At 43.6% G+C, this 26,413-nt stretch overlaps 1 protein-coding gene across 6 annotated transcripts in view; it reads left to right on the top strand.

Moving 5' to 3' along the window:
- Positions 1-26,413, top strand: part of ZNF469 (zinc finger protein 469) — a 276,095-nt gene that overhangs the window by 96,372 nt on the left and 153,310 nt on the right. For all 6 annotated transcript variants that reach the window (XM_083513406.1, XM_083513409.1, XM_083513404.1 and 3 more), the window contains exon 3: positions 10,790-10,856. The gene's annotated coding sequence lies outside the window, so the exon portion shown is untranslated. The remainder of the gene's footprint in view (positions 1-10,789; positions 10,857-26,413) is intronic.

The raw sequence follows: 26,413 nt of genomic DNA, 5'->3' as shown, positions 1-26,413 counted from the left end.
CTGTGTTGGTGTCTGTTAGGCTATTGGATATGTGGGGGACACTTTGACAAAGCTTGAGGCTCAGGAGAGCAGGGGAAAGCTATTGAGCTCGAACACTGAGGATATCCAGGGTCCATGCTTACAAATTCCAAGGTGTACCTTTAAGTGGAGACCACTGGTGTCGCTTTAACCAGAGTTTGCTGCTCTGATCCTTAACTCTTATTGAATACTCTCATGCAGCACCTCTTTTGTTTCAACTTTTATTATTTTCAATTATAATTCAAAGCAGAAGCCTTCAGCATACTTAGTGGTGTGGACTACGCAAAATAAACACATTCACTTTCTTGTGACACTTACAATATCATAATTTTTCAATATGAATTAGCTGATAGTTTATTTTGGACAGTATCTTGGCTGCATCTGCCCTTGTAGGAGATTTATGCCAAATGCAATCTTTTTGATATCAAATATTACTAAGCAACTGAAACCCCAGATGGGCTTGGACAGGAGTGGCTGAGTAGGATTATATTGTTATCACATTCCCTACATTAGTAGGTGAGGAATGCTTAAAAACAACAACACGCAAACCTCCTCATATGTGTTAGTGCAGTTTAAATCAATGGGGGGGGGGAGTAGAATCTGGTATAGTTCAGATACCTTTCAGTCTCCCATTAGTCCTGCCTGAAATAAAGTTCTGTGTGATCTAAAAGTTTGTCAATGGATTTTACCAAAAACAGGGGACGCGGGTGGCACTGTGGGTTAAACCACAGAGCCTAGGACTTGCTGATCAGAAGGTCGGCAGTTCGAATCCCCGCGACAGGGTGAGCTCCCGTTGCTTGGTCCTTGCTCCTGCCAACCTAGCTGTTCGAAAGCATGTCAAAGTGCAAGTAGACTCCACAGGAGTCTAAGGCAGTGAAGAAACTCAATATGGAGGTCGGATGGCTGAAGTATTGGGAAATCTTGGAACAAGAGGGAGATAAACTGAAATTACAAAGTCATGAGAAAATGAAACATAAAGTACAAAATTGGTTTCAATATCGTCAAATAATGGAGTTTTTCAAACAGGATAGGAAAATTGGCTTTCAAGTGGAAAAATCAAAATTAGAGACTGAATTGTTAGAACCCAATACTAAGAATTTATCAAGAATGTATAACTTGTTGCTGAAATGGAATACACAAGATGAAACAGTTAAATCGGCCATGATTAAGTGGGCACAGGACATTGGTCATAACATTATGTCTGCTGACTGGGAGTGGTTGTGGAACACCGGTATTAAATTCACGGCATGTAATGCCTTAAAGGAAAACATTATGAAAATGACTTACAGGTGGTACATGACCCCAGTCAAGCTGGCAAAGATCTACCATTTGCCTGATAACAAGTGTTGGAAATGTAAAGAGACTGAAGGTACCTTTTACCACCTTTGGTGGACATGCCCGAAGATTAAGGCTTTCTGGGAAATGATATATAATGAAATGAAAAAGGTACTTAAATGTACTTTTCTTAAAAAACCAGAGGCCTTTCTCCTGGGCATTGTCGGCCAATTGGTGTCAAAGAAGGACAGAATTTTTTTTATGTATGCTACAACAGCAGCAAGAATACTCATCGCAAAGTATTGGAAGACACAAGATCTACCCACTCTGGAAGAATGGCAGATGAAAGTGATGGACTATATGACACTGGCCGAGATGACAGGCAGAATCCGTGATCAGGGAAAAGAGACGGCGGAAGAAGAATGGAGAAAATTCAAAAGTTATCTTAAGGACTACTACAAACTTGATGAATGTTAGAATGTCGAGGTTTTTAGGAAAAAAAGGGATACAGTGACATAAGATCAGATTACAGAAAGATTAAGATGACAGAGGTTGGAAAGGAACATTCAGAAGTTGCTTAAAAATTGTGGACATTGGGATGCAGGAAGGGGGGGTATGGGGGAGTCCTGGAAAAGAGGTTTATGAAAAAATGCTATGAAACTATACGTGTTTGTATGTCTTTTTAGTTGTTCGTTTGTCTTTAAAAATTTGTAAAATCAATAAAAATTTTATTAAAAAAAACAACAACCAAGTGCAAGTAGATAAATAGGTACTGCTCTGGCGGGAAGGTAAACAGCGTTTCTGTATGCTGCTCTGGTTCACCAGAAGCGGTTTAGTCATGCTGGCCACATATATACAGTCAAGCTGTACGCCAGCTCCCTCAGCCAATAAAGCGAGATGAGCGCCACAACCCCAGAGTCAGCCACGACTGGACCTAATGGTCAGGGGTCCCTTTACCTTTACCTACCTGTTTTTCTAAGAAGCACAAACATTGCAATAACCTGTGTGTAGCTGTTGTGAAACCCATAGAATTGTAAAGTAGAGATGGACACCCGAGTCCTAGACAGGCTAAGTAGAAGTGAACCCCATGGAAGCCAGAGGCACCTTTCTGGTGTGGGCACACAAATGGAACCCTTTCTGGTGTGGGCACACAAATGGAATCCCTGTACACAGGTAATTTGTAGCCCCAGAACATGTGCAGCACACCTTGTGGATCTGTGTAGTGAGCAGGATTGTGTCTATGATGAGGACCAGGAGTTTAGGGTCAAGACTGTAGCTCAGAAGACAACCAACAAAAATGGATTTCATAAGTCCTTGTGGTTGTTAAGAGACTTCAAGCCTGGAAGGATAAATACACACTATCTGTTACACAGGGGTTTGAAGACCTTAACACCCTGGCTGCATTTGAACATGCTTTACAAAAATTAAATTAAATTAAAATTAAACACCAACTTTCTTTGGATACCTCTTTGGACATCTGGATGGCATATAATGGGATGCAGCTAGACTGGCAAAGAAAATGATTTATATGCTTTGTATATGCGACATAACATTGTGCCACCAGATGGCAATGTGGAATCCCATTTTTCTCTACCTGTTTTCCCCGTTTAAATTTATGCTTTAAACTGAAACACTTCTCTGATGTGTCTAGATCCAGCCTTGATTTGTATGTGTAAACTTTAGAAGAATGTACTGGTGCTTATTGTATTGGTAATGGGAGCTCCCCACCCCCTTCTCTCTCTCTCTCTCTCTCTCTCTCTCTCTCTCTCTCCATTTTGTTTTCTTCTTTAATAACTTTGATTGAAAAAAACTGTATCTCAGAGCACATGCTTTGCTCATGAAGAAGGTTGCCTCTCGTTTTGATCAGCATAATGAGTTGAAGATGGAGCTGTCTTTGAAGATGATCCAGAAATTGCAGTTAGCACAGGATATGGCTCCTTGACTAGAAACTGGTTCTAGTTGTTCGGGTCATATTATATATGCCTGTACTTTCTCATTCTCACTGGCTCCCAATCTGTTTCTAGTCCAATTGTGACAGAATCAGGAGTGCCAACTTGGCCCCATGACAGTGGGTGCCCAGGGCCATGGGTGCCATGCAGTGTGCATGACCCTGGCACCAAAATTTGTGTGTGCCCAGCCCTTTCATGGGGAATTTTGTGGGTCCTCAGGTACCCAGTGCCCTAGGGGGTTGGCATCTATGCTCTGAATAGCCACTTATTTCCATACATACCAACCCAGTGCCCTGAGAGCATCACTGGAGGCTCAACTCTGTGTACCTCACAAGCTGAGATATGGAAGGTGACTATCACTGGATTTACTCTGGTACATCTGGATTTACTCTGGCTGATTTGCAACAGATTGGCAAGGATTCTGGTTTAAGAAATAGCAGCAACAATATGACACACACATGCCCCAAATGTATGCTCTGAATTGAAGAGAGGTTGGGGTAACCAGGAGTGGGGTTTTGTCTGGAAGTTCCGCTCAGATCTAGGACTCAGAACAAATTCCTGGGCTCAGAATTCTCAAATTCTAAATTTATGTTGTGTGCTGCCTGAAATCCAGGAGAGCCGTTGCCACTTGCCAGGCTGTGTTGCCAGTATAGAGCTAGGTGAACCCAATAGTCTGGCTTGGTCTGAAGCAGCTTCTCACAATATGAGCATGAATGGGCAAAAAAAAATAAAATGCTAGAAAATTGCCATGGAATTGTCACTGCAGCACAAACTTTAGGAACCTTTAAAAAAATAAAAATGCAGAAACTGCATTTTCTTCTTCCTGCCCCTTCCCATCTGCTTTCTCTGAATCAGTTTCCAGCTTGTAAATCTTATTCCCAGTAGGCTCTATACTAATTAGGTAACTAATAAAATTTAGCAAACGCCAGGCATATTATGAGAGTGATTGCGTGATTGCTGAAATATGCCTCATTAACACCCGGCAGGCACATCCCTTTGCTACAAAAATAAGCAATCACAGCAAAGGCCTTGCAAGTGGCGGTGAGGATAATTGTCCTCCTTGCAAATGAACTTCAGAGGCCTGTTCAGCAAATGGATTCTTTGGCGATGTTGCACTTGGTGAGGTGTCTCAAAACGTGGCACCCTGGTCATGCACAGTCCCTACATGTGAGCAGGTGCTCATACTTTGGGCTTCCGGTTCAGACAACCATGGGCAACACATTGTTTAAGGAAGGAGGCGCGACATTAGAGGTGAAGCTAGGAACATGGCCTCACCCCCATGTAAACATGGCAGTGCCTTACATGTGAGTAATGTGTTGCCATGCAACCACTGGTCCATTACAGAGAGTTTAAGCAAACTTAATCTGTCCCCATCTAGCCCCTACCAACCTGTTTCCTTACTTGTAACCAGCCGAAGGGGGGCACTCCTGAGTGTCAGAATTTCCACAGTAAAACTCTGCATAGAGGAGGATGAGGCAAGACTAGAATTAGCTGGCTCTGCTTGTTGTTGGCTCTGCTTCTATCTACTGTGAACTCTCTGCCTTGTGCCGTACCAGTTCTAATAGGCAACAGCCACCGTTGCCATGCAGACTTTCTAGGGGTCCTGTTAAGATCTTACTTAAGAAGAGCCTGCTAGATGAGGCCAGTGGCTCATTTGATCCTGCATCCTGTTCTCACAGTTGCCAAGCAGATGCCTCTGGAAAACCTGCAAGCAGGTGCGCTCTCCCCTCCTGTGGTTTTTAGCAAACTGGCATTCAGAAGCATTGCTGCCTCCAACCTTGGAGTCAGAGCACAGCCACCATGGATAATAGCCATTGATAGCCTTCTCCATGAATTTGTGTAATCCTCTTTTAAAATTGATGGCCACCACTGCTTTCTGTGGGTGCAAGTTCTGCAGTTTAACTGGATAGCTTTGCTTTCCAGCTCAAGTATACTTCCAGGGCTGCTTAGGTCTGCCTGATGGAAAGGTTCCAACATAGCCGTGGCAGGGGGAGGCGGGGGGCAGCAACCCACAAATGAACAGATAAATCACAGTTTGTGTATTTTCCACCTACCTTTTTTGTTTATTTATGCATGTCCTTACATCATTTTAACTGCCTTTCAGCTTAAAATACACTGCTCAACATGCCAGGGAATTGAAAAACAGCCGAATCAGCGCTCCTGATCTTTTTGACACATATATGTTTTGGAATTATTATTATTGTTTAAATCTTTCTGTGTATGCTAGAATTTGTACTATGTGTTGTGGTGAAGAATCAGAAACCTCAAATGGTGAAAAAATCGTTTTGTGTCAAATGCTTGTCCTTGAGTTTGGTAATGAAACTTTCAGACTTCTGTCATTGCGGCTCTAAATAAAATTAAATGAACCGTGTGCAGGGGAGACCACAAAAGCAGAATTTTTTCTTTTGGGGCGAAATGCTCAACAATTTGTTTAGCAGCTCCACTTAAACTAATAGCCATAATTGGGAAGTTGCCTCCTCCCCCAATCTAGTTCTCTGATTGCTAATAAGAAAATGACAGATCTGTGTTCTTTTGCTTCTGAATTCTATTGGTTGAAATGTCAGCTGCCCTGCTGGGTCAGAATAAATATCCATTTAGTTGTCAGGATTCAGTCCTGCCAAAACTTAGAATCTGGAATCTCCTCAAGAGGAGGAGCTAAGGGAAAAGGACCTCTCAGAGGATCTCTGCACCACCAAGCAACACTGAGGAGTTGGTCAAATCCAGGCATTCCTGGCCCAGGCCCAGATTAAGACCTTTAGACACCCTTAAGCACTAGAAAGATTATGGTGCCTCCCATATGCAATTCAAAATAAAAACAATATTAAACCATTCAATAAAATTTTAACAAACAAAACATGAATTTGCTGAAACACTTGACAAGATCAGATTTCCTCACACTATTTCATTCTATGTCAGTAGGATGCCCCTGTGGTTTAGGTGGGGATACTTAATAAAAAGGAGAACACGAAAAATTGGAGAGGAGTGTGGAGTAGTGCATAAAGAAGGCTAATGAAGTTCTGATTTTCCTCATGGTGACTACTTTGATGTTGTTGAGTTTTTATAAAAAATATCAAACTCTTTCATTCATTTGTTGTTGTTGTTTAGTCGTTTAGTCGTGTCCAACTTTTCGTGAGACACACACACACACACACACACACACGGTGTCCCTGCTTTGACGGGACTCTAACCAAGAGTTTAGTCCGCCTATTGGGGACTAAATGCATTCATTCATTCATTCATTCATTCATTTTCTCTCTCTCTCCCCACATCAGCTTTTGCCAACCTGGTGCCCTCTAGACGTTTTAAGACTGCAACTCCCATCAGCCACAGCCAGCTGGTTGTCAGTTCCTTGTTTTGGAAAGCCACACTGACATGATGTTTGTGAACTTTCTTGTAGTAGTAGTAGTAATAATAATAATAATAATAATAATAATAATAATAATAATAATACAGATCTCAGCTAAATGAGCTGATATTGTGACTCAGATTTCATGCAGCTGCTGCTACCTTTTCTGCCAGGGAAACTTGACAGAGAGAGTGACAGACAACCTGTCTTTTGCTTTGACTTTTCCGATAAAACACATGGCTAGTGAAGCAAAAACCCCACATCTTTTTTGGGGCCCACATCTTGCAGTCTTTGAACATGCTCCAATTTGAGAAGAAAGGGGGTGGCTATTGAATGCATGAGCCAAGCATGCAGAGTCTGTGTTTCAGAAGATAACAGGTCATTGCCAGGGTGGTTCTTTGTTTGAAGGAGTTAGTCTCCCACCACCAGGCAAATTCCTTGGCCAGCAGTGGCCTTGGTTTCTCCCGTTCCTTTGGCTAGTGCTCTGCCTTTCCAGATGTGAAGTGATGAGTGACTCACTAGCTGTCATTGTCCCACCTTCTCCAAGCTCTTCTGAAGCCTTCTCTGTCTGCCCTCTAGGGTCCATGTAACACCTTCCTACAGATGCAACTGGAATGGGGGGAAAGCAGGGGGCAAATCTGGTCCCTGGCTCATTTACTTCTAAACCAAAAGGAGCTGGTGTGTGTGTGTGGGGGGGGGGGATCCAGAGAATGTTCTCTAGAAGCAATAATGATAAGATTAGTTATTAGGGGTGGGAAGAACTTACCCTGAGTAGCTTTTCATCTTTTTTTCTTCTTTGTTGAGCTGACTGGTGGCTGCTTTCAGATGAGGAGGCAATTTGGTTTGCCAGGACCACTGACTCTGTCACCTTGCCCTTGTGGAGACCTTGTAGGGCTGCATCTTCATTGCCAAGGCTTGGGAGATAGTAGACTTGCGGAAGTAGGTAGAGAGCAGTAGTGGAACTCTCCCCAGACCAAATCCATCAATGGCCCTTGCTTCATACTTCAAGTGTTTTTGTCCAACTGGAATGTGTCTTTGAACTCTGATCATGCCTCTTAGGAACATAGGAAGCTGCCTTATACCAAGTCAGGTCCATCTAGCTCAATATCCTCTACACTGACTGGCAGCAGCAGCTCTCCAGGATTTCAGGCAGAAGTCTCTCCAAGCCCTACATGGAGATGCCATTGGGGATTGAACCTGGGACCTTCTGCTTGCAAGGCAGATGCTCTACCACTGAGCTATGCTTAGGGTCTTTAAATCATGCCTCTTGCTTGCCCAGATGCAAGATAGAGAGGGGTGTGTCAAGTGTGTGTAGGAACTAGCCTTCTGTAAAAAAGGTGATTTTGGGGGGGATAACCAGCCACAAATAACCAATATGCTTAAGCCTAATTAATGTGTGAAGGGGTTAATGCCATAGAGTAAGATTTCTGCCTCTCTCCCTCAGCTTGGGTAATCAAGCCTATCACTCCCCTTCAGTCTACCTGAGAAGCTCAGTGTGTAAAGAGGTCTGAGCTGGTTGCTCCAAGCTCAGCCCACATGGCTCTTACAAGATTCTCTTGTCTTCCTATACCAATAATTTGGGAACTTTCACCCTTGTAACAAAGCCAAGTTTTACTGCCTGTGCAACTTTTTCTGAATGTTGTGTGGGAAAAGCACATGTTTGGAGAGTTTGGAGAGTTTGTAAGTAAAACATTTGAAACTTACCAAACATTTAGTCTTTTTCTACGTTATGTAAGAGGGAAGCTTTGGAACTCACATGGACATATTTTAAAGGTCTAACTGCCTATATTTCCATGCTTTGCTGCATATTGTGATTTTAAATCTCCTGGAGCTTTCTCGCCAAAGAGTACTTGCCCCAAACCTAGATCTTGGAATCCTCCTTTTCCTATTTTGCCATCAACAAAATCTGCATTTTTTTGCTCTGCCCTCTTTTACTTCTGGTCCTGCCCACCATGGACATGTGGCCATTGGAAGTTTGCCCATAAGGGAAAGTGTCCCTCAGGCTTGAAACAGCATTGCTCTGATGTCAGTGTTGCAATACATTGATTGGGTGTCCTAACCTGGGCTGCTTGACAGCATTGACCTGTAAGCATAAAGTGCTCACTGTTGGCAGCTGCCTGATGGTGGAGGCCAGAAATTGTAGTATAGGTCACTTAAGTAAAACACTGATCTCAAGAAGAATCGACTTGCAAGCCAGTGTTCAAGAACATGTGCTACAAAATGGTCTTCAACCAGAGCTCTCTCATCTAGGGACTGGGAGGGACCAGGCAATTCTTACACTCCAAGAAAGGCCTTGGCAAGGATATTTATAAGCCTTGTGTATTCAGCAGCTCTTGGAAGAGAATGGAGAGGCATGGCTCAGTCCTGGATCTAATATTTTTTGTGGCATCCCAAGTGCTTCTTTCTTCTCCATCTACAACTTTCTTCCTCATCTACAACTTTTCATGAACAATGTGCCCTAGCTGCAAAGCCTGGAATGGGATCCAGGACTCATCGGATGTTTAGAAGTCTGATTTTGGCTTGGGAGACCCATCAGCCTTTGTCAATAACTTCCATTCTCAAAGTTTACAAAGCAGCGGGAGTTTGTTGTTGGCTCTGCCAGTTAGGCCTGGCAGCCTCAACTGTTCCCGCTGCTGCTTATCACTTCTAGACTTCATTCAGTGCTGGCAGTCTCAGGTCCTCCATCTGGACACCAGATTTGGCTGGGACCCTTTGGCGGATGATGCATGAGGCGGAACAGAGTATGAGAGCCCTCCTAGCTCCCTCCTTCTCCAGCCTTGTTGGCTTCTGACAAGAGTGAAATCTGCAAAGTATTAGCAGATAGGGATAGGGACCCAAGGGGGACGTGTAAGGACAACAGCTGAGACATCAGTTAAAAGTCACAGCCAACTTAATCTTTGGGAGGATCCCAACGAGGAACCTTGAATGTGGGACCTAAGCAGATTTTGCAGGTTTTGTTTTCCATGTGATTTCTTCCACTGCCACCCAGTTTGGACTACAAGTTCTGGGGGGCCCTTGGCAAGGGGCTTCCAATTGGTCCTTCCCCATTGTGAGTGGACCAATATCCTCCTTGCCCATTTGCTTGCCCGCTTCCTCTGGGCCCAGTCCACACAACCACATGGAAGGAGAGTGCAAGAGAAGGGGATGAGGAGGCTTTCTTTCTTCAGGCCTCAGGTTCATGCCCAGTTAAGCAGGGAAATAGCCCCTGCTTGAAACCCTGGAGAGCTGCTGCCAGTCAGTGTAGGCAATACTGGTCTGTCTCTTTACTGCAGCTCCCTATGTTCCCAGGTAGATGGAAGAGAAGCAGCAGCAGAGTCTGGGGGTCAGTCATGGCCCCTCTGCAGGGTTGTGGGCATTGGCAGGGGCCCAGCAATGCCAACTGCTGATGCTGGCTCTGTCTTGGGATCTGCTGCATGAAAGTTGCCCTGCACCCTCTAGCCTGCTGAGGGCTAGTCTGCTGCCATTTGAGGATGTTGAAGTAAGGTTCAACAACCTCAAGGTGGCATCCTGCCCTTTGTTTGACTCATGCAGCAAAATGCTTTGGGCCAGCCCAGGGTTAAACTGAGTCAGATCAGTGGACCGTTTAGACTATGGCTATTCTCTGTGATTAATACTGGCTGAAGGTCTTGCAGGTTTACATTTATTTATTGAAAAAAAGACTTTTATACTGCCTATTAGTCCCAACAAGGGCCCCTAAAGCTGTTTACACAAAATAACCAAGTCAAACACCATCAAGGAACATGAATTGAAACCCATGAATCAAAAGGAGCAGCGTTAAAACCTTCACTCAACGCTTAAAATGCCGCATAGGATAGGCATCTTTTCAGTGCTCGCGTAAAGGCCCTCAGGGATGAGGCTGATCTCACAGCTGGGTGTTGCCACAGAAAAGGTCCCATCTTATGTTCTCTCTAGCTGAATCTGTTCTGGCATTGGGACTTCTAACCAGGCTTTTGAAGGTTATCTTAGCCCATGCGGAGGTTCATGGTTTTTGAAGCAATGCAAAACCCTGCAAGTTCTGTTTACCAGAGGTGAAAATGTGATGGCTGCCCACCATGCTGCAAGCAGTGATTTGCTCTCAAAATGCCTTCAATTATCCACCCATTGCCTGTTTGCAGAACTATTGTCTATTAAAACATATTTTTGTGTCCAGTGAAATATACATTTCCTATCTTTTAAAACCTCCTTCTTCTTCTTTTCACAGATGTCCCAGCACACATGCAAATCCAGGCATTTAAATATTTCTTGCTAACTGCTGACAACCTTTAAAGGTAAGCACAAAACATCACTATGTGAATTGTTTCTATTAATTACACTGTTTCAGTTATTTATTTCACTTGGGAGTGAAGATCAAGTGCAAAAGGGGGTAAAAATGCCAGTTCTCTGGACATACCTATTAGATAAAAGTCTTTGGTTGCAGAAATAAGTATATTCAGAGCCAAAGGCAATATGCGAATTGTGTTAATGGAGTGATAGAGATGGAAGCTGACTATGACATTCATGGTATTCAGAAATGACTGGAGACGTGAGACTCAGGTTTTCGGATTCAGTATGTCTCATGGCCTCTGATCTTGTGTGTGATTTGTGCTTCTGCCCAGATATGGGAGTTGTGAACCTGACTTCCATCAGCAGTGTACATCAGGCTGTGCTGTTAATAAAGCCTCAGGATGACGTGTCATTGTGGTATGTAAATGTGGGTAGGCAGGAAGGTGTCACTAGGAAGGTGCCTTGAAGATAGGAAAGGTGGGGAGGCAGAGGGAGAGAAATTAATTCAGTTCACATCTTAATGCAAACCTACACAATTCACAGTTCCTGAACAAATACCAGAACCAAATGCAGTTATCCTTCAAAATTCACACTTCTCTGAATTTTGCAATGCAGTTTTTCAACCCAAAAACACCTATGAAAAATGTGAAGTGCACACAACAATGGGTGTATTGGCATACTGTATTTGGAAAAATTCTTTGCAGAAATGCATATATTACAAAAAAAGGATATGTTAAGAAAAATGCCTATGAAAATGCGTAGGAATGCATAGACTTTAGAATGGAGAAATTAAAAACTGAGCAAATCTGAAATTGTCAACTTTGTTCCTTCCTCCTTGAAGGCACTGAGCAATGGGTTGGCTGCCATAGCTTTGGTGTTCTGTTTCATGGCATTGCCTTGTTTTGCGCATCATCCATCCAGCTTGGGCAGTTGGCAGCAGGAGTTAGGATTGTTGGTTGTGGTCCAGAGTTAGCAGCTGTCTCTTTTTCTGTTATCTGGTGAAGATTCAGTTATCTCCCTACTACTTTGTATAGGGTTGAACCAGAGGAATTAAATCTTTGTGGTTTGCTTATGAACAGGGTTGATGTGCATCTCTCAGACTAGTGTGCAGATCAGAACTTAGACTATTAACCAGCATTTGCACATCCTGATTGTTCCAGCATAGTTGTTGGTTCAACAACAACAACAAAACCAACCTGCATTTTAAAAAGCACAAGTTTTGGCATGTATTTGCATGGAAGCTCAGTTCAGATATTGGAAGGAGCACACAGTTTGGAATGTATACTTGTATACAGAATCTAAGAAACATATATTTTTTTTTAAAAAATAATATTTTGAAATATAATTGGTTCTGAAACCTATTTCAAGAGAACATGTCTGTATGCATTTAAATGTGAATCTTTACAATGAATTTTTTTTGTAAAGAAGCTGATAAATGCAGAAAAATGGGACAGAAGAGATTGACGAATGCATGCATGTAAAAGAGATGCAGATTGAGAATAGGCTGGTCAATCTGTCTTAAGCTTCAGAGAATACATGGACTCTGCCTGCTGTTTGTTCGCCTTGGCCCTTGATGGACCAAGATCACCGTTTCTACTACACCATCTTTTTGCCACCTCCAGGCATTTGTTACTTTTTAGTTTAGTGGAAAGGCGAGTAAGAGGTGACATGATATAAGTTTGTAAAATTATACATGGCACGAAGAAAGCGTACATATAATTATTTATTTTCTCTATCTCTCATAACACTAGAACTTGTGGCCATCCAGTGAAGCTGAATGTTGGAATATTCAGAAGGACAAATAAAAGAAAGTCCTTCTTCACACAGCGCATAGTTAAACTATGGACTCACTCCCACAGGAGGCAGTGATGGCCACCAATTTGAATGGCTTTAAAAGAGGATTAGACAAATTCATGGAGAAGAAGGCTATCAATGATTACTAGTCATGATGACTATGCTTTGCCTTCACAGCTGGAGGCAGCAATGCTTCTAAATACCAGTTGCTGGAAACCACGGGAAGGGGGCGTGCTCTTGTGGTCAGTTCCTGCTTGCAGGCTTCCCATGGGCATCTGGTTTGCTACTGTGAGAGCAGGTTGCTGAGGCAGATAGGCCTCCCTTCAGACCTCCCCCATCTCCCAAGTGCTACAGCAGCTGCCTGTGGGGACTGTGCTTGCTAGCTTAATTCCCACCATTTGTGCTCAGGTTAGATTCAATTCATTGATTTCCTCTTCAATGAAGCCATCATCCGTGCATATGCTGTTGCTCCTGGATGTGCAACAGATGTCAGAACTGTAACAAAGAGCTTAACTCTTGTGATTTCAAATCTGGTGGAAGATGGTGTGAGGGAAAAGTCTTCAGAAGTATTTCTCAAGAAACTATAGGGATACCTATGGATTGTGGCTAACAACATGTGGACTTGGTTTCACATACCAGCGGTGGGTGTGCAATGGAGCCAGAGTAAAGGGTACTATATACACAGCTTCTATCTGCAGTTCCAAGGCTTACTACATGGGGCAGCTCCACACACAGATCCTGGCATCTCCTGCCAACTTCTAACTCCTGCAATTTATTTCTTCCATTTAACTGTACCGGCTCAATTGCACCATGATGCATTTTTTAAAAAAATGCTATGGAAAAGCAATATGTGCCACTTAAGAAGGGCAAAATACAGGAAGCCATCATCCAACTAAAATAGTCTTGCGAAAGGATCCAGTAAATTTTACAATGTCTGGCTGCCATTTTTAGAATCTGAAACCAAAAACTATAACATAATACTAAGCCAGGCAGACTGTAATGGGTAGATTTTTGGAATGTGTTCCTCAGGTTCAATGTTTATTACCATTCCATTTTTGCATTGTTTTTCAATTTGAATTTTGCGGCAAATTAGAATAATGAAGTGGTTGTTTTTTTTGGTTTTTTAAAAAATAACAATCCTATTTTTAGCAAGAATTAGCCAGCTATTGTGTTGAAAGTATCCTGGATTTTGTAGCTTCTATACCCCAAAGGCAGTTGACCTGGAGGGAATGTATGTATTTGCAGTGGGGTGCACGTGTGTGTGTGATCATGTTCGTTGTGTAAAAACAGACAGAGAGGCAGAGGCACCGGCATGTGCATTGAAATAAGTTTCTTTGGTTTCTACCCTGCTTTACAGTCAGGATTGATTCCCTAAGCAAATTATAAAGGAAACCCACACAAATTGATATCAGCACATCTTGTGTGTTTGTGTGTAGGGGAGAATAGTTCTGACCCCTAGCATTTGGTGATGCTATCCAGGTTCCAGGGACGCGGGTGGCGCTGTGGGTAAAACCACAGTGCCTAGGGCTTGCCGATCATATGGTTGGCGGTTCGAATCCCCGCGGCGGGGTGAGCTCCTGTCTTTCGGTCCCAGCTCCTGCCCACCTAGCAGTTCGAAAGCACCCTTAAGTGCAAGTAGATAAATAGGTCCCGCTTTATAGCGGGAAGGTAAACGGCGTTTCCGTGTGCTGCGCTGGTGCTGGTTCGCCAGAGCAGCTTCATCACGCTGGCCACGTGACCTGGAGGTGTCTCCGGACAGCGCTGGCCCCCAGCCTCTAGAGTGAGATGGGCGCACAAGCCTAGAGTCGGACCACGACTGGCCCGTACGGGCAGGGGTACCTTTACCCTTTACCTTTATCCAGGTTCCAGTGCTGAGTGAAGCTGATGGGAGTCAGATGTCCAAAACAACTGAAGAGCTAGAGGAATTGCTCTAGAGAAATAATAATAATAATAATAATAATAATAATAATAATAATAATAATAATAATCCTTCCCAGAGAAGGATCTGGGTTGAGTGGTGTCAAGTGGGAAGAGGGCTGTTGCATTCGTGTCCTGCCTGCAGGCTTCCCCTGGGGGCATCTAGCTGCCCCCTTTGAGAACAGGACTTCGGACTAGATGGGCCACTGGCCTGATTCACCTGCAGGATCATGTACCTTCAGACCATTACTTTGTTCTTTATTAAGCTCTTTAGTTCTTTTTTGCCAGTGCAACCCAGAATCATTAAAATTATCATAAAACAAAGTATAGCAAAATACAAAACACATCCATATTTTTTAAAGGCAGGATTAAAAGATTCCACCCGCTAAAGTTGGTGTTATATGCTGAAACCATCTTGCCCCAGTGAGCAATCTGGCTGCTGAGTTCTGCACCAACTGCGGAACGGTCTTCAAAGGCAGCCCTGTGTATCATGCGTTGCGGCAATTAACCTACAGGTTACTGGAGTGTAGCGACCAGAAGTGGCAGAGAAGGGTCTGTCCCTCAACTGCTTCCTGGGACCATTTCAAGCTTGAACTTTGAACTCAGGACTTCCTTATGCAAGCCGTGTGCTCTACCGCAAAGCCAAAAAGACAGGAAGGCGTGTGGAGCTGTCATTGAAACCAAAGGGGTTTCCAATATCTTTATTTCATTATTCTACAAGATATATGTGTGTGCGTATGTGTCTCAGATTGCTTTATGGTTTGATGCTGCTTGTTTTAAAGCCATTCAAGGCTGGTGTGCCGGCAAGGCTGGGTGCCAGCCAGGAAATTCCATGAAACTAAAGATGGACCCTGTACAAACAGCCTAACATGCCTCAGATGTCTTTTTAATATCGGAAAATGGAGGGTAATAAGGAGCACATGGGCGCTGCAAATAATGAGATTATTAACAAATATACTGAAATGAAGACATTTGACTGCACCATTTAAGCAACAACAAGAGCAACACCCTGCAAGGCTCCCCCCTCCCACCACGTTTCATCTGGGGTTACTTTCTCTTCCTCTCTGCTTCTCTCTTTAATGGGGATTCTCACAGTTTATAGCTCCATAATCGCTTGTAGACATATATATTTAGATGTTCCCTCCCTTGCAGACAGAAGAAAGCTGAGTCTAGCACAGAGAATTGCATAAAGATGGAGTGGTTGGAAGCGATTCTAGTAAAACAGAGAGTGGAAAACGAGCCCTGGGTCTGAAATGGAGAAGAGGGTCTTCTGGAAGGAAACAAGTGAACCAAGTGAAAAGGAAAACATATAAAGGGTGGGTGAGAGTTCAGCAACAAGCCCATGGCTGGAGGCTGCAATGCTTCTGAATGCCAGCTGCTGCAAACCACAGGAGGGGACAGTGCTCTTGTGCTCAGGTCCTGCTTGCGGGTTTCCCTACAGGCAACTGGTTGGCCACTGTGAGAACAGGATGTGGGACTAGATGGGCCATTGGCCTGATCCAGCAAGATCTCCTTATGTTGTTAAGATATTATTATACAGGAATGAACTTCATTGCGTTCTCAGTCATCTAGAAGTGAGGGCAATTAAGGCAAGAGTTTAAAGCCATAAAAAACCTATATAGGATGAGATGTTACATAAGACAAAAGCCATATTACACTCTCTGTAAAAATGGAAAGAGAGACATAAGTCCATTAAAGAGTCCTGCCCCTTTACCAGGTGATTTTAAAGATGTTCCCATCAATGTCTCTGTAGCAATTTAAATGGCTTCGTCTTCACCTTACGGCTTTCATTGGCTTCATTCTGCTGCTTTTATGGAGCAACTGCTTTCTTTTATTCTGGTTCTTTGGCTTTTTTCCATTGTCAGTTTAATTTTTTGTTGTAAGCATCCTTGAGGATCTTTATAATGGAAAGATGAGGTTCTAACAACAGTGGTAAGTAAACCAGTGGTACCTTCACACTGTCAGTCTGTGACCTCCTTTTCTAGTCAGCAGTGGGTGTCCATCAGGTTGCCAACCTAAGATTCAGGGAACAAGTGAGACCATTCCAAAGTGGCTTATAAAATCTTCTTGAAGCCACCTAATCAAGCCAGTATGAATCTGGTTTGATTCAGTAGATCTTGATCAGGGAACTATAAGTAGCATTAAAACAACGGAATTCTATCCTGAAAGTGGTGTGTTTCACAAATAACATCATTCTTCTGACAAGCGTCACAAATGACATTTATTTATTTATTTGTTTGTTTTATTTATCAAGACATACATGGCTGCTTAATCATTTTCCCCCAACCCCTCTAAAAGAGCAATCCTAATCATTTCTACTCAGAAGTCAGCCCTATTGAATACAATGGGGCTTACTCCTACAATGGTAGGTTTAGGGGGGCATTCAAAGTGGTTTGCATAAAATAATATAAAAAGTTCACAAGAAAATGTTGCTAAAACCAACTGGCATTTAAAAGCAAGGAGGCATAATAACACTGTCAAAGGACAGATACAAACAGCAGTTATACAGACCAAATATGCATCGTAAAGTTACATGTCTAAGTAGGCTTGCCTGAACAGAAAAGTTTTTAGCAGGCATCGAAAACAGCACAATGAAGTTGGCTACCTCATATTAATGGGCAGAGAGTTCCAGAGAATAGCTGCTACCATAACAAAAGCCCGATTCCTCGCAAGTGCAAAAGGAATGTTATACAGCACTTGTCCATAATGCTGGTATTAGTGTTATTTCTAGGAAATTAGAAAGGCTATTTCTGAAGAGCACCTTGTCACCAGGTTTTCATGCCCTTTATCTGAGCCCTGAATCACGAGAACTAAGTGGGAATTGGAGAGGACGAGAAACATGATTTTAGCATTACCTCGCTGGCCTTGAGTAAGTTTTTTATGGAGCAATTTTCCTTTGGACAGCACACTTGTAAGGATCATCATTACATCTGCTTGCTCCAGATTGTCCCGGAGAATTTAGTTCTTCCTTTTGATAAACTAATAGTTTTCACGTAGCGTTAGTATTGGGGTTTTGGAAAGGGATACGGAAATGGCAGATGTGCCAAAGGAAAATAAAAGAATAGATTTGTTGGAAATAGGCCTCCTTTGTTTGACGGAGACCTACAGATGCTGCAAGCCATCACATGGGCTTGCCTATCCTGAGTTCTTTCCCAGCAGAAAGGATGAGTAGTTTTGCAAGAGAGGTCATGATGATCCTGCCTCCCATATATACTTTCTGGCCCCACTACTTTGTAAAGACACAAAATTTCAAGAGGTGTACCCTTTAACTGATTGATGACTTCAATTAATCTCTTAAAAGCCATTTTAAACAACGAAAGAGGTGCATCTGACTAATCAGGCAACATATCTTTTTTAAAAAATGCTTATTTTAAAAAGAAGCACTTATATGCTTAAAACTACTACTACTACTACTACTACTATTTAGGGACACGGGTGGGGCTGTGGGTTAAACCACAGAGCCTAGGACTTGCCGATTAGAAGGCCGGTGGTTCGAATCCCCGCGATGGGGTGAGCTCCCGTTGCTCGGTCCCTGCTCCTGCCAACCTAGCAGTTCAAAAGCACAAAGTGCAAGTAGATAAATAGGTACCGCTCTGTCAGGAAGGTAAACAGTGTTTCCGTGTGCTGCTCTGGTTCGCCAGAAGTGGCTTAGTCATGCTGGCCACATGACCCGGAAGCTGAACGTTGGCTCCCTTGGCCAATAAAGCGAGATGAGCGCCGCAACCCCAGAGTCGGCCACGACTGGACCTAATGGTCAGGGGCCCCTTTACCTTTACCTTACTATTACTATTTATTACCTGCCCTTCACCCTAAGGTTCTGGGGAAGGTTACAATGATTAAAAATAACATTCATATTAAAATACAATATTAGACAAATTAAGAACAGTGTACAACAACTCTGTTGCGGATGCATCATCCCCATATTCATTTTCTCCCTCTCTTCAGCAACAATAGTTTCTCAGCCTGCTGAATTCTCTATCAGCTCCTGTGGATGCATAGAATAAATGCAGCCTCCTGGCTTAAGTTTCTAGTCCTCATTGTGCTATCTGGATATAGGTTCTGCCGGTGCAAACACCAAGACTTTGAACAGCATAGAGTGCAGAAATGGATGACTACTAATCATCCATTGCTACTTCTAGTAACATTTCCATCTCTACCGAGCAATTTCCCTTTGTCTGGTCTGCTGGAGCCTGGGTTGCAGTCGTGTCATTAAGCTCAAGTACTAAAAATATCTCCAGGCACCGGGGAGGAAACTGTTGCTAGTGCAGGTAACCAGATCCACACTTTCTTGGCTTTGTCTCCTGAAAGGAAATGGCATAGGAAGGAGAGAGAGAGAGAGCAGAGAAGGGGCCCTGTTACAGATTTGATTTATCAAGCCCAATACTGCCTTGACAAATAGCCTCTTTTTGAAACAAGGAGTTTCGAAATCAAGGTGAAAACCAGCAGGCCATGCATGTGATGTGAGTGCCTTCACAGGACGCCTGTTACATATATTTGCTGTGATGTCATCCCGCTGGCCCAGTTGTGCTAGCTAGGATGTGCCATAGCCTCAGGAGGTTCATGAAATGGTGTGTTTGGTGGATGGCTCCAGAGAGTGGAGTAGTGTGTTTGCAAAGCATCCTCTGATTTCACTGGAGATAATGCAGGGATGCTCCCATATTGGGAGCCTATTGGCTGGATCAGACCAATGGCTCATCTAGTCCAGCATCCTGTTCTCACAGTGACCTCCCAGATGCCCCATTAGTAGGTTCTGAGTTGTGATTATAGTATTCAGAGGCACACTGCATCCAACAATAGATGCAGAACACAGGCATCATGGCTAGTAGCCACTGATTTCTGATCTCACTGGGAGGACCCCTGACAGCCCTTCCAAGACTTCTGAAACAATGCTGATCTTTGACCTTCAATGACTCTTCCCCCTGGTGATAGCATGCAGTTGCTCCCATGTGCAGGATGGTTGTTTTCTGTATTAGTACCACAAAAACATCACAAACGTGAGTTAATGGTGATGTGCTAAACTGCAGTGCTGTGCCTGGCAGTGGCTGCACAATACTGGCTCTCTGCAGTGAAAGTGCCAATGCAAACCCTGATTTTAAATAGCCATAGTGTGCCCAGATAGTTATGCAACTTGCAGTCCAAATTAAGTAACATCACACAATTTGCATGATTTAGTCTACCCTTGATGAACTGGAATAAGAAGTCAGGCTTTGAGCAGCAAATTTTATGCTTTTTGGCTTGCATTAAACATGGCTGCACATGTTTATTCCTAGAGAGCTGGGATCAGGTACCACCTTCCTATAAAATGTAGGCTCTGTTCTCCAAACTCCTTGTAGCTGAAGGGGAATAATTCTCAGAAACAAACAAAATTAGCTCTGCATGCTTTGCTCAAAACAATAAAGCTCTCCCATTCCCCAAACACTTCATCTTATATAGACACCCCCCCACCCTTCTGTGACATAAGAGCCATTTTTGTATTCCTGTTAAGCAAGAATGGAATTACAGGGGTTTTCCTTTTCAATGGGGCCACATGGATTTGCTTATGGAGGGCAGCTCTAGGAAGGGCCAGAGATCCTTCAGCCTGAGTCTCAGAGCTTGCAGTCAATAAAGTCATTGACATGCTTCTCAGTAGATAAACAAACATTCTTTTTTCTTTTCTTTCTTCCTTTTTTTTTTTTTGGAGACAGACAGGAAGGATGGAAAATGATTCATAGGAAAATGGAGTATAAAATATACGCTAGCATTAGGTATTACATGTGCTGAGTTTTTGTTGGCTGCCCAAGAATGCTGAGGTTTCTCTCAAAGGCTGATGCCATTCTGGAACAATGTCATTGTGGAGAGTTTGGTCAAGATGAGACAATCGTGTCTGGCCAGTGCTCACCAGCGAGAGGACTAATGTGTTATTTGGCATTTGGAAACTCTTTGGCAGGCAAGATTTCTTGAGTGTCTACTCATCCAGTCGGCTGTGGCATTTTGCAAAGAGAGCTGGCCACTGTGCTGAGAATGCCCACCCCCACCTTGGTGGCCTGGCTTATTTTCTTTCCTCCCTCCACAGTAGCCACAGAACCAGCCCCAAGTCACCATGTAACATCCTTGGCCAGTTGGCAGGGGCCCTGGTGCCCCAAAGAGCTTGGCAGCTGCTGTTTAAATTTCCCACAATGCCTCAGAACAATAGTACATCAGGGTGACTGTCTCTTGAAACAAGCATGGAGGACCTGTGGCTCTCCAGGGGATGCTGTTGGACTACATTTCCCATCATCCCTGATGTTTGGCCATGCTGCTGGGAATTGGAGTCCAACAGCATCTGGAGGGCCACAGGTCAAACCTCAACCCCCCTATAATTTTTGTGATAGGTTTTCTACAGTGCTTGGGGGCAGAGGCAGAAGCCCACCAGCTGCCTCACCAGAATCTTAACCCCCAAACTAAAATTGGTTGTGGGGATATTGCAGCATGTTTGCTGTCTCTGTATCTACACAAGGTTCTGACTACATAGAGAAAAGTCAAAATTTGCAAGTGGGGCCCACTGTTGAATGCATTTTACAGTAGGTGCACACACTTCTTTATAAATGACTTGGATGAAGGAATTGAGGGCATACTCATCAAATTTGCAGGTGACACCAAACTGGGAAGGGTGACTAATGCTGCAGAAGACAGAATTGGGGTTCAAGATGACCTTAACAGATTGGAGAACTGGGCCCATACCAACAACATGTATTTCAATAGGGACAAATGTCAGGTTCTACTCTTAGAACCAGCTGCACCAATATAAGATGGGGGACACATGGCTTGCCAATAGTACATATAAAAAGGATCTAGGGGTCTTAGTAGACCATGAGCTTAACTAGAGGCAACAATGTGATGCAGTGGCAAAAAAAAAACTGTAGGCTGCATCTACAGTATAGTGCCTCAACCAAGGGAAGTCATAGTACTACTCTATTCTGCCTTGGTCAGGTCACACCAGGAGTACTGTGTCCTATTCTGGGCACCATAATTTTAGAAGGATATTGACAAGCTGGAATGTGTGCAAAGGAGGGTGACCAAGATGATCTGGAAACCAAGCTTTATAAGGAACACTTGAGGAAGTGAGGTATCTGTAGCCTGGAAAAGAACAGATTGAGAGGATATACGAGCGATATCTTCAAATATCTAAAGAGCTATCACATGGAAGATGCAGAAAGCTTGTTTCCTTCTGATCTGGAAACTAGGACATGAACTAATGGCTTCAAGTTACAAGAAAGGAGATTCCAATTAAACATCACCAAGAACTTTCTGACAGTAAGAGCTGTTTGGCAGTGGAGCGCACTTCCCTGGAAGGTGGCAGACTCTCCTTCCTTGGAGGTTTTCAGGCAGAGGTTGGATGGTCGTTTGTCATGGATGCTTTAGTTGAGATCCCTGCATAGCAAGGAGTTAGACTAGGTGACTCTCAGGGTCTCTTCCAACTCTGCTATTCTGTGATTCCACATCATCTGTTTAACATTTCGTAATCCTGTGTTGGTAGTCCACTGTAAATCACTATTCCTAGCCCTGCCAAAAGCTTTGCAAACTGTTGGACAGCTGCCCCTTTGCCTCTACTTTCTCTCACTGTCTCCCAAAAAGTTAATTCATACCCTTTGGGGCATAAACCTTCATTAGCGTGATTAGTTCCCATTTAAGTCAACTCAACGGCAGCTCGGCATATGGCGTTTGGCAGCACCGAGACCTCGACTCGCTGCCAGACCAATGGCAGCCGTTGAGTGAAGTCACCGGCGGATCTTTTGGAGAAGGGAGGCTCCATTTGTTTGCTTTGGCAAGGTGAGCACCTGCCTGAAGGGAGCCGAATATGAAAGAGTGACATTAATTGTTTTATTTTTAAAGGGCCAGGCCAAGCCTTTGGCAGTGGCCAGAGAGCCTTAATTAATCCCCTTTGTATTCTGACTGACGTGCATTGAAATGGGTCTGGAAAAGTCTGATCCATGCCGAAGCAGCATTAAGTGCTTGAAAGGGAGATGGCGGGAAGAGACAGGCAAGGTGGAGAAGGGGATGGGGAGCAGATCAGAATCAAGAAGAACAAGATTTCTGGAATTTTCTGCCGTTTTCCTTCCAAATCCTTCAGGTTGCCTGTTTATGGGAAGATGTCAGAGCACCATTTGCACACATCCTTCTCCCAGCTACATGTAGCAGAGTGGCCCATGCCCATCTCAGGGGCAGGGAGTCTGGAGGGAGGGGTGTAGAAGAATTTCAGTGAAAGCAGAAACAGGAGAGGAAATTGCCGACATTGACTAATTCGTCCCATGCCCGAAACAGATATCAATCCAGTGAATATGGTCGGTATTCGTTCTTGTTGCTTTCAGTTCATGAATGATACATAATGGACTATGCCCACCCCCCATTTGCACTGTGTTTCCTTTGCATTGAAACAAATGGGGCAGAATAACATAATTTATGCATTTAATTACATACATCCTCTAAGTTACATGATTTTGCCACAACAGAGAGTACAACAAGCAACATAGTTTTGAGTGGAAGATGAACTGCAGCAAAACGGAAACAGTGCTGCATGCTGCCGCTACAGGGCAGAATGAGAGATGATGCTTTGTTACGTCCCTAGCTGGAAGGCAAGAGAGTTATTCCAGTAGTGCAGCTGGGCAGTGAGCTGGAGTCCTGCTGCTGCTGTTCTCCACCTGGTCTGCTCCTGAGCCATAAATTAAGGGGCCTGGTGTAGTCCTCTGCACTGTTTTCACTGAGGCTGTGAGTTAGAATTTTCCAGCAATTCTGCCTCTGTGATTGGGCTGGGAAGCCTTCTATTAAGGACTTGCTTGAAGGGCTGAAGCTGAGATCAGCATCAGACCACTTTCACTCCTCCAAGCCAATCCTCCAGCCTATGTCAGCTCCAGGTTCTGAGAATGGGGTGCTGGAGCAGGTGGGCCATCAACCTGACCTAGCAGGCTCTTCTTATTTTCTTATGGCAGCCAGAAAACTGTAAGTGGGACCCACCATGGATCTTATTTACATTTTCCCATTCACATCATCTATTGAACTTCATGGAGGTTTGAATTAACATATTTTGAAATTAATGTCAGACACATGAGCACATGCCACATGTTCTGCAAGAATGTGACTCATTGAACACACATTCTGGATCCATGAGAATCCTTGTTCTCCTGGCTGTTTCTGTTAGCACATGGCTCAAAAGTTCCCTAACAAAAAGCTGATCTAATACAGCTATGCTTTTCTCCCCGAAAACAGCATTGTGTGTGTGTGTGGGGGGGGGAGTATCTATTGTATGATTTTGTGTTTAGGACCCCAGAAAGCGGTGAGTGTTTCTTTTTAAGCTGAATCACTGAATCTATGGCCTCAACCATAAACTTGTTTTCAGTGCATAGGCTCAGCCCCAGAAGAAGTTAATAAATAAGTAAGAAAAGAAGGCCTTTAAACATGCACATAATACTTTTCTCTTAGGAATAATGACAGCCTGTTTCATATGAGCTAGAAGCAAAGTCTTTCAGGTGCTAGGGATTCCAGACTGATTTGAACAGAGAATCGCTAGGTAGAAACAAGCTGAATAGGGACCCCCCCCCCAATTGCCTGCAGGTATGGAGTGGCTGGAGAGAACTTGCTGGGTGTGCTTGGACCCCAGTCACCATCTCGCAGCCAACCTACCTTACAGGGTTGTTGCCATGATAAAACAGAGCAGGACACACCATGTACAAACATTGAGCTCTTTGGAGAAGAAGCCAGATACAAATGGAATAAGAAGAGGTCTACAGAGAGCTTCTCCAAAGGCAAATGTTCAGTAGGCAAAAGTAAGGGGAGAAATTTGGGGGTGTTTGGGACAGAGCAGGATGAAGGTCCTCATGAGGTTTGGGCTAGGAAGGTTCTAGTGCATACTGTTTCCTGGGGTGACCTGAAGCGTTGGCTGCTTTACACTTTTTCTCTACTGTTGAAAGGAAGCTGCAGTTTGGGGTCAGAGGGCCCTGCAGTGTAACCCTATGCTTGGCAACTGGGATCACTTAAACCCCTGTCAACCTTAATATACACTGCCATGATATTGCTAGGGGCACTGGCTGTCCTCACCATGGCCAGCCCTTGGACCACCTTGTCAAAGAGTTAGTAAATACTACAATCTCTTTCAATGTGGATTTACCCTCCCCCCTGCCTCCTCAATAAACCTTGACTTTGCAAACAATTTACAAAAGCCTGTGGAAACATTTGCACACTGATGTTTTGCAAATCCCTAGTTACTTCCTCTCCATCTAGTTGTCTAAGTGCTTGGGAAAACACTGAGATTCACACAGTGTATAGTTAAAACTCTGGTATTTGCTCCTACAAGAGGAAGTGATGGGCACCAACATGGAAGGTTTTAAAAAGAGGATTAGACAAATTCATGGAGGCTATGTTTTACCTCCATTGTTGGAGGAGTCAGTATATCCTTCTGAATACCAGTTGTTGGAAACTGCAGGAATGGAGAGTGCCATTGCACTTGTGGGCTTCCCATAATAGGCATCTGGTTGGCCGCTGTGAGAACAGGATACTGAACTAGATGAGCCCCCTCTGTCTCTTCTTATGTTCTTACATTGTGCTGAATTCAGCAGTAAGACTGGTGTGGGGACTGGTCCTTTCCTCCTGCATGGGAAGGCAAAACAGAGTCAAGGGTCAGCATCCCTTTCTGATGACTAACAACTCAGGTGAGTAATGGAGCAATTGCAGGAAAGTTTTTAACTCTGAAGCTAGCTTTGTTTGATCTGCATCTGGGTGAGTACAGAGAGTCATGAGAATTGCCACTCCCCCCCTTCCCTTCATTTTGGATAAGTTTGTTAATCACATGTGACACATCCTCTGCTTTGAAAACAAACATGAATGAACGAACGCTGCAATTAGAAGATGAGAAAGAAAGCCATTGGAAGAAAGTTGCGGTTCTAAGCCCTTTGTTAATGATACTTGCCAATGATCCAAATTACTCTGTGGATTTAATCGGTTGTTTGCTGTGACTGATCCTTGCGAGCTTTGCCAATACAGTCTCCCACCTTCAGAATGGTCTCAGAACTCTGGTTGCGCACGAGGCAGATTTATGGTTCCAATGCATTAATGTATCTAAAGGATCTTTCAGAGAGCAAAGGATTAGTTTGCGGTTTGAGCGCTTTGTGAGTCATACATGCTTATATGGCTGTTTACATGATTATGGATTAACTTTAATGATACTGGAATCAAATCTTGCTTATTTGAGACAAACATGATTATAGAGGCCTTAATTCTTCCTTTTACACACACGTGCAGTTTGAGACAGCAAAGTTAACAATTTATGCACATTTCAGACTCAGATTTGTCAAAAAGTGATTTGGTATAGTGCATGGATGGGCGAACATCAGACTTGGGAACCAGATGTGGTAAGACTTTATGTCTGGCCCCCAGGAAGCTCCTTGGGTTACACCTCCTGCTCAGCCACCAGACTCACTTTGCACCCTCCTTGGGTATTTTGTCTGGTTGGAATGTGGCTTGGAACTCTGATAATGGTGCTTCTTATCCTGGTTTCTTAATGCTGGTCATTGAGTGTAATAATAAAGATTTGCCTTGCTGCCTGCAACAAATACAGGGCTGAATGGAAAATGATGCCGTCTTACATCTCAACCTGTACCACAGACTTATTATATGCCAATCATTAGATTGCTCTCTCTCTGTCTTGGTTTCTTCATAACACAAGATAAATAATGGCCTTCATTAGAAGATGGCTTCTATGGGATACATAGTAAAGATTTCAGCTGTTCAATCCTCTATGTGTCTACTCAAAAGTAAAATTCCAGAGGCTTACTCTCTGCTAAGTGGATACAGGATTGCAGAATTATCGCAAGCATGCCATCAGGAACATACACTGTGTGTA

This window comes from Podarcis liolepis (assembly GCF_965112155.1).
Source record: "Podarcis liolepis genome assembly, chromosome: 7".
In the NCBI taxonomy this organism is placed as follows: Eukaryota; Metazoa; Chordata; class Lepidosauria; order Squamata; family Lacertidae; genus Podarcis; species Podarcis liolepis.
Note: the sequence above shows the minus strand (reverse complement) of the source record. Positions and strands in the feature narration are given on the sequence as shown.